Source organism: Osmia lignaria, chromosome 9 (assembly GCF_051020975.1).
Source record: "Osmia lignaria lignaria isolate PbOS001 chromosome 9, iyOsmLign1, whole genome shotgun sequence".
NCBI classification, from domain to species: Eukaryota; Metazoa; Arthropoda; class Insecta; order Hymenoptera; family Megachilidae; genus Osmia; species Osmia lignaria.
In genome coordinates, this window is record NC_135040.1 from 11,163,796 (window position 1) to 11,172,572 (window position 8,777).

An 8,777-nucleotide genomic window follows, 5' to 3' on the forward strand; every position below is an offset into this window, starting at 1 on the left:
ATGAAAGAAGTAAGGAGAGACCGGTCACGGGAACAGGTTGAATTAAGTTCTTGACTGAACTCGATTCAAAGATCGTTTCCGCTACGATGATCTCATCCCTCCTCCTACAATTTGATCGGTACGCACGCTGTCATCAGAGGGAATTGCTCTTCTTTTCACACTGGAAAGTCTATTAAAGATGCAATAACCATCACCGCGTCAATTTTTTTATTTATATCAGGCTCCTTTTACCATTCGCTTCAATTGAAAATTGTACATTTTCACATTAAATTACCTGATTCGTTAAATTTCGTTTGCAACGCGAAATCTTTTAGCTTAAATATTTTTGCAACCTGCTTTTGCCAACACAGTTTAATTTTACAAAGTAAACTTTTGAACTGTAATATATGGGAGAAATGAATTCCAAGATTTTTCCGAGCGATTCGAAATTTCTACAAAGTTGAACTGGGACGCGATTAAAGCGATAGGTTTTTCTGAAAATGGCTCGCCGAAGGGGGTTCGTTCAAGTCGATTTTATCGGCGTAATCGGCGACATTACGCGAAGAGCGAACGAGTTGCGGTTGGAAGGCTATTAAGAACGTTTCTGGTGAAAATCGAGTGGCTCGATAACTCTTTCCAACTCGACAGAGTGGTCGATAAGTCTTCGCGACGAGCGAACGATCAATCAGCGCGAAAATACATATAAGTCGTTCCTCGCTCTTGGCTGTTATCGAAATGACGAAAGAAAGTGTAAGCTCTCGTTCGCCTTTCAGAAAATCCCTATTTTATCATAGCTTCGCCCTATTTGTCGAGATTCTGAGCTCCTTTCAGAAGTTTGTTTTCGCCTTACTTGGATTATCGATAGGAATAATGGCTTGGTGATTGATCGACGAACGTGGAATTTAATTGATTTCAGAAGTTTGTTTACATTGAAAGATTTTATTCAATTAGACGTGTATGTACGCCGCTAATTGCTGTAATATTTTATTCCAACGGAGTTAGTGAATTCCGATTTCTTCCTGATATTTACATCTTGGCTAGAATTCGAATTACTTCTATATATTTCTAGGAAAATCCGGGATACTCTGATGAGATTTATGACCTAATTCAAAAGCCGGGACTCGGTCAGATTACCATACTTCTTGCTCGTTTTATGCATGCTACCGTAATTTGGTCTATCTTTAAAATCATGCTGGAAGGATAATATAAACTCTTGGAGTACTTTATTTAAAAATTTGATCCACAGCCGGCTTGGAATGGAGAAAATTATTTGAATAATTCATCGATACAATCTCGTCTTATATTTAGTTCTCTTCGACAATTCTAATTTCAGTAAATTTTCATGCGTTTATCGATTCCTAAATATAGATCGTTTTAGCATCTTTCGTTCGCTAACGAGTTTAGAACTTAATGCACTTCTCTCATTCAGCTTCCTTCTTCGTCTCCCTTCATCCACCACCGCAACTCTTCCAGCCGAGCTGAAGAAAGATTTAGACGGTCCCTTTCTTTCTGTGTACTAGGAATTGCTTAATTCTGAATTCTAAATTTCAACGTGATGATCCAGTGTTTGTAAAGCGAATAGGTGTTGATATTTTCACGATCATATATTTCATGCCATCTGTGACTTTTGTAATTCTATGTCACTTCTAAGATATCTAATAATAATTTATAAAATCTTTAATTTCTGAATGCAGACTGTAAATGAAATTGAGTTTAAAAGTCTTAGTAATGCATATTGCAATAATACTTGATCATATTTTAATTATATGTTAGTTATCTATGACCTCAATGACAATTGACGTGTTAACTCACGAACAGCGGACCATGGAGAGAGCTCCAATTTTAATTTGATTTTGTATTTTACATTGTTTTAATTTTCTACATTTTACACTGTTTTCTTAAAATTATTTCTTCAATACTTTCGTTTAAAAATTGTAAATTTAACTTCAAGTTAATATCCTTATACATGTCTTGTAAGATTGGGTTACGGGTTTCGTTGTTCAAAGGTTAAAGGTAGTAGAAATAACAATCAATTAACAGTGCCCTCGATTTTCTGGAAACAATACATGTAATAGATAGAAACTGTATTTTTCTTCGTGTTGATATTCATTCAGGACTAATTTCTATGTTTACCAGTGCCGTCACGAAGATTGCTCTCTGCTCCTCTTCATTCAGCCGGTTTCATTTTAACGAAGTAACACAATCGCGTTGAAAGAACGATGCCACGCGAGCCTGAAAATTGCATTTTCACGCGGGTATGCGGTTCCCTTTGTTCCCTCGGTTCCGGAAGAATTTCCCGGTCGAAAACAGACCCCATAATTGGAGCTCATTATCGCGATGCGTTTGTAACTTCGCTGCAACAACGTGTGCGATAGAAAGTAAAACGATTCTTCGATCTTCAATTTTCTTCTATTACTGCATAAAAATTAAATTCTACAAAAAAAGAAGTGTAAACCAGTCAAAATTAACTTCGAACGTTTAATTATAAAATAAAATGAAATTATGAATTTTAGGGGATAAAAATATACAACTCTAATCAAGTTTTTAAGAATCTGAAATCGTAGGTTTGAAAAATTAGAAACTCATTTTTGGAACATCAAAACGCCCGCGGTTAGAAAGATTTCGTTTCATCTAACTTATGTCCTCCATTATGAAGTTATGCAACTTTGCGTTGACCTACTTTTCTCCTGGGATAGTTAATACCCACATAAATCAGAGGGGTAATTTCGAGTGTGCCTCCCTCTGTATATTATGCAATTCGATGGGGCGAGAATAATTTCAGACATCGATTATTCATGATGCTAGTTGAACATTATACCCTCGTACATTTTAACATTAAAGCTACACAATAATTAACGATACTTTCGTTAACAGCTCGCATAAAATGAACACAAGTTTGTCTTATAATTATTTTAATAATGTCTCGATCGTGCTAGTTTTAATTAATTTATAAAAAGTAGAGTCGGAGGGAGTCAAAGTTATGTTTTTTCAGCAGTCAAATGAAGGGGTGGGGCGGGGGTGGCGGTAAAAGAGAAACTGGTAAACCAGGACCTATGGTGCCTGGGGGTGTCTGGGACCTGAAAATCATGACCCCTCGCGTACAGAGGGATGTCCAGTCTTATTGAATCTATAGTCACTGCCGGAAGTTTCTTTCACACGCTCCCTTGTATGCACCTCAAATTATCTAATGTATTATGTACCGCAAAATAACACTTATGGCGTATCAATTCACAGTTTAAACTTTGATAAAAATGACTACTTAAATATTTTACATCGAGCGACTTGTCGTTCTTACAATTAGTAACGGAAGCGTTAACGCGATATCGGCTCCTTTGATCTTGGCGCCATCGTGTTCTGGATAGCTGAAATTTTCCGGAAGTCTTTCCTTGACACGATCCCTCCTTGAGGATCCCCTTTCAGGTTTTTTAGCTTCTGAAATACTGTCTGTTATCCATTACTAACAAACACAATATTTATAATATTCATACCTGCAAATTTTTCGTTCAATTAATGATTTGATCCTAACATTTATATCTTGTATTAAAATGAAAACGAGCAGTTAAAATTAAAAGGGGCGATATTTAAGTAAAGTGCGAAAGGTCTGTTGGAATCAAGGGTAGCGCCAGGGGAATGCGGTTTTCTGCATTTGTCTAAAAGTCGGCGTGCATCGCGGGCGTATGAAACGGTCCTTCTGCCATCGCCACACCATACGCTATTAATATCATGGGGTATATTTAGATTTCAATGGGGAAGAGAGAGCAGGGCCACGAATTGCCTGGCCGATACGCCGTCTGCAAAGTACACCGAGAGCCAGCCAATGAGTCGCAATAAAGGAATTCGGCTCTTTGTCGATCTGGTACATCCGAGTATTTTCAAATGTTTCCATTCGTACACGAAGGAATCACTTAGGAGTCTTCTTTATTTTCTGTAAATATTCCTTTTAACCTCGTTATTCTTTCTATTTTCACTCCGACTGAAATTAATAATTTTGCAATTTATTTTAAATGAAACTCTCAGATATTAATTTTTATTTAGTAAAAATTCTCTACTGGATCGTTATCATTTTCCTAGATGAACGAATGGCATTCGAGCGGGTCGAGGGTCGAATCGGGAGGCATTATTTTTGGAATTCCGAAGCGCAACGAACGAGCACCGTTTTCTGGTTCATATTTATAATTATCGCGGGCCGAGGTTTTCGCGATGGTACAGGCTCGTCTGGCGACATCCTGTTTCTCGGCCTCGACGGTTCTTCCTTTTGCTCGCGAACGTTCTTTCGAGATCGCCAACACGTGACTGGCAAACGTTTCGTCATTTCGCGGACGCACGGGACGAACCTTCCGCGAACAGAAGCTTTGCAACAAACTTTTCCCGGCTATCTCGTCGGAAACATCTTCTTTCGGACGGGAATCTTAGACTTTACGCGCGGATGGAAAGTTTGTTGAACCGCCTGTTTACGACGACAGGATCCTGTGACTTGTTTTGTTAATCAGCTGCGGGGAGGCTGCCGTTGAAAGCTTGTTTTCATCGGCTGAAACTTTCGAGTGGAAATGCTTGATCATGGCTGGTGTATAAAACAAGATTTTATTTCAAATCCATTTTTGTTTCCAAAATTATTAGGTGAGTGCAAAAGTTCGGGCAGTTTTAAATAATAATAGTGTAACAGTATTTTTATTTATTTTCCATTTAATTTTTAATTCCTAATTTCTACAAAATTGTCAATAGTCCATTTAATTTGTTTCTCATTTGTAAATGTTTAGTTATTGAGAAAGATTTGCAATAATCTAAATAAATGAAAATCTATTGGAGTGTCGTCAGGATAATATGGAAATTAGTTATCATCCTCCAATCAAAACTCGAGTTATTATAATGAAACAATATTTCTTTCCTATTCGACTGATTAAAATTTTGATTTTTCACGGAGCTTTTTAAGTATGAAGCATCGATAATAATTTATTTTACAAAGCTATTAATAGATAATGCTTTTTCAATCACCAAATGGATGCAAGAATTTTATTTAAAATATACATTCTAAATTTTTCCTGTAACTTGAAAGTGTTCAAATATTTCTAAACAAGAGGGTAGCTTTTTCATTTAAAATGATCATTTTACGAAAGGTTGCAACCGTGATGAGCATCGTTATTACCAGGTAGAAACTGATCCCCAAGCATGTCTAGGACCGGAAGGAGGAAGGGATGCCTGCCGAAACAATATCGCTGGATATTACCAGGCGCTGACGTGTCGCGGAATACATCAGATCCGGTCCAATTACAACGTCCCGATACATTCTATCCCACGTAAGCTGTTTTCGAAGGGACTGGCTTGCGGCGGGAGATGGAAAACGCGTTTACGGTCTAAGCCGGGGCTTAATATAAGCCGTTGACCAGCTCCAGTGATTTCCCTGGTAACCTGTTCGTAATCGGTATCCAGACGTCCCATCGCACGATCCTCGATCGATTTTCCCTACGATCTAGACACGAGGGATTAGGTCAGGGGGCAGAGAAAACGGGTTAGCCGATGTACAGTGAACACCATCGAACCACTAGCATAGTATGTACGAGTGATGAGATGATTGGCCACGCTAATGAAACCGGATAGAGAGAAGCTCGCCTCGTGGATTATTCTGTCGCGTAACGCACTAGATCGTACTGCTTGTGATCCCATCGACTTCCGCCATGGAGATACACCTTTCCCTTTGTCGTATACCTTGTTGCCTGCTTTCCTTATCCTGTTTCGTGTTACGCGTCTCTTGATGTATATTAATCCGTTCTATTTCTATGATTTATTTTTCATTGGATAAATATTCGTGTCTCAGTAAAGTAGATAATTTCTTGTAGAAAATGACAGTCTAAGTGTTCAACTTCTGTCTGTCTCTACCGACTTTACTTTGTTCAAAATTAGTTGACCACTCAAGGCCAGGCACATCATTCAATTACTCCGTTCTACAATCTTCTCTGTCTGTTTTTCAGTCGAAAAATCTAAACTCATAGACGTACGTGACCGACATATCAAGATTGAAAAAAGTGTGTCACCATGGATACTACACGAGGAAAAATTGCACAGGGTAGTACAACTGGGCAAGGGTTGATTCTATAAGTAAAAATAAGCCGAAAGAAGATTTTTTTTTTATTCGCAGTTTTGTTTTCAAAAAAAATTATTTTTCTATATATGATAGGAGATGCAACCGCTTTATCCTTTTATGACAAATAATTTGCTGTTGATTTTATTAAAAAATTTCAATTCATTTTTGGGATATGTAAATAAAGCGGTTTTTCGAGATACTTTTAATGGTGGTTTTTAACCCTTAACTGAACCAATTAGCACGTATAAAAAAGATACGTGTCTAACATTTTTGAATGTACTATACCATATCACAGAATGGAGAAAATGGGTGTAGGAAATAAATAAATTTTCCTACTCAATTTTCTCGGAAACGAGAACTCAAACGAAAAAATTGTATTCGTTTCCTTTGGCTTATTTTAGCTTTTGTTGTAATACTCAACCCAGGACACCCTGTATTTGTGAGTAGAAGGATTATATAAATAGGCAAAATTATAATCGACTGAATTTGTCGAAATTGTGTCACTGAAACAGGAATTATCAAACTGTTTCTCGCGTTTTCACGTAGCTGGAAGATGGAGAATGGACGGGACGCAACAAATGACAGGTCATTGAGAACCGGTTGCTCCCATCCTCGACGACTTTCCAGCACGAGCAGCCGGTTGTCAGGAAAAATCGCGTCCTTATCTGAGAAATAGTGGTCCATAAAGAATCAGCGGGAGATAGGGTGATCGTTTCGTATAAGTTGACTCGGTATCGTGGCCGTGGTCTGTCGACAAAGTAGCGAGTGATAAAGCGTGCAAAGAGATCTCACCGGCGGGACAAAGTACCAAGAATCGGCCGTGAAAGAAATATAGCGTTTATTTGCCCGGATTTCCGTCCCGTTCGATAAAACGTTTTCACGCTACCTTATCCTCTAATCGGGAATCGTTCAATTTCGAGTTCAGTCAGCTTTTCACCATTTCCACGGTGTATCTTGTAATATATTTTCTTTTTCGCTCTCGACACTTGTGAAAGAAAATGTACCATAACTACATTTTCAACGGAGTGATAACGTTGATCGTCTGAAATAGTCGTGTAAGTTTCGCGAAAAGAAGATTACTATTTTGCGGCGGATGAAATTGCTTTAAAGCCAAGTCACAGAAATAAATCATGATTGAAATAGGTATAAAGCTACGGTGCCCAGAATTAATTATATTATTTAAATTTTCTCTCACGTTCATTAATGAAACACACGATCCTCGTTACACGCGAGCGGCTCCAACTAATTAACTAAATGGAATACAGAGTAACCAGAAAAAATCTTTTTATATTATTCATAATCCTTGCTCGTCCTCTAAGGATAATTTTTCCAAAATGTCACCCCCAAAGCACGGTCCCAAACCATCAGGATGAAATAATTTCCCAGCTACTCGCGTGTTTAACGCTTCAACGACGGATACTTTTCCCGACTAGGTATTTACTGTCGCAGGCTTTTCCCCCGAGTGTGTCACCGCGCTCTTCTTTTTCCCCGCTGAAACTTTTCTGCTTTCCACGGAGGATCGGTGCCGCAAAAGGGAAAGAAAAAAATTGAATAGAAGAGGAAGGCAAGAGGCAACAGCCGTTTGAACATCAACAGCTGCATCGCAGCCCTCCCTAGCTAGCCGTCTCTATTTGCTCCTGTTACATTCCTCGTGGAATAGTTTGGTCTCGCCGCGGAATATACATCGACTACGCCCAGAGAACGAAACAGATTAAGAATATCTTTTTCGGAGCCTTACGAACCGAATCGTTCCTCGTCCTGCGGTTGCTCCCTTCGCGTCGAGCACCACTGCCGCTCCGTAGAACGAGAAAAAATATCCGTGTCGACCCCTGAACCCGAAATGCGTTCCCGGCCGAGAAAGAACGTCGCCGGAGGAGGACCTCGGGATCAACGCTGGAATTACAAGCTTCCTCGACAGATAAGACCGCTATTCGATTCGGAATACAAGAGGTCACCGTGACGAAATTTCAAATTTCTGGACTCAGGAGATATTTACACGAAATTACAATTTTCTTCGCTATAGAATGTGGAGAAATTAAAATTTTTCAATGTTGGAAACGTCAAATTTTAATGCTCCTAAGAACGAGTTAAGATTTCCAAACGAAAGACCTTTATAAAATTTAGAAAAAAACCAAATTTGTGGGAATAAGTGAATTTATAACTATTGAGTATGTAAAAGAAACGGCGTATGGGTACCCTATTCGCCGAACGAGTTAAGATTTCCAAACGAAAGACCTTTATAAAATTTAGAAAACAACCAAATCTGTGGGAATATGTGGATTTATAACTATTGAGTATGCAAAGAAAACGGCGTATGAGTACCCTATTCGCCGAACTGGATGGAGTTACAACGACAGAGATGGTTGCACGGATACCGTGATGGTAAAACGATGGTGTAGTTGGTTGTTGCGAGGATCGCCCAAAGGGAAAATGTAGCGAGAAACTTTACGAGCGTAAAACAGCGATGAAGTTCGCAGTCGCAGGGTCTTCGTAACGGTGAAAAGGCTCGTAAACTCGGCGGATGTAAGACAAGCGTAGCTTCGGGCTCTTCTCCTGGGAAAGACAAATTCGGGAGCACCGTGAACGTGGAAACAACGAGGATGTTCATGGTCAGAAGAGAAAATGAATCTTCAGGAATTAATCTTACACCTGTTGCAAATTCATGGCTCGTACGCTTTAAATTCTTTTGTTCTACAAAGGATCAAGTGAAACAAGGTGT

At 38.9% G+C, this 8,777-nt stretch overlaps 1 protein-coding gene across 1 annotated transcript in view; it reads left to right on the plus strand.

Annotated features, from left to right (window-relative positions):
• hiw (MYC binding protein highwire) overlaps nt 1-8,777 on the plus strand; it is a 177,549-nt gene that overhangs the window by 131,943 nt on the left and 36,829 nt on the right. The window lies entirely within an intron of this gene.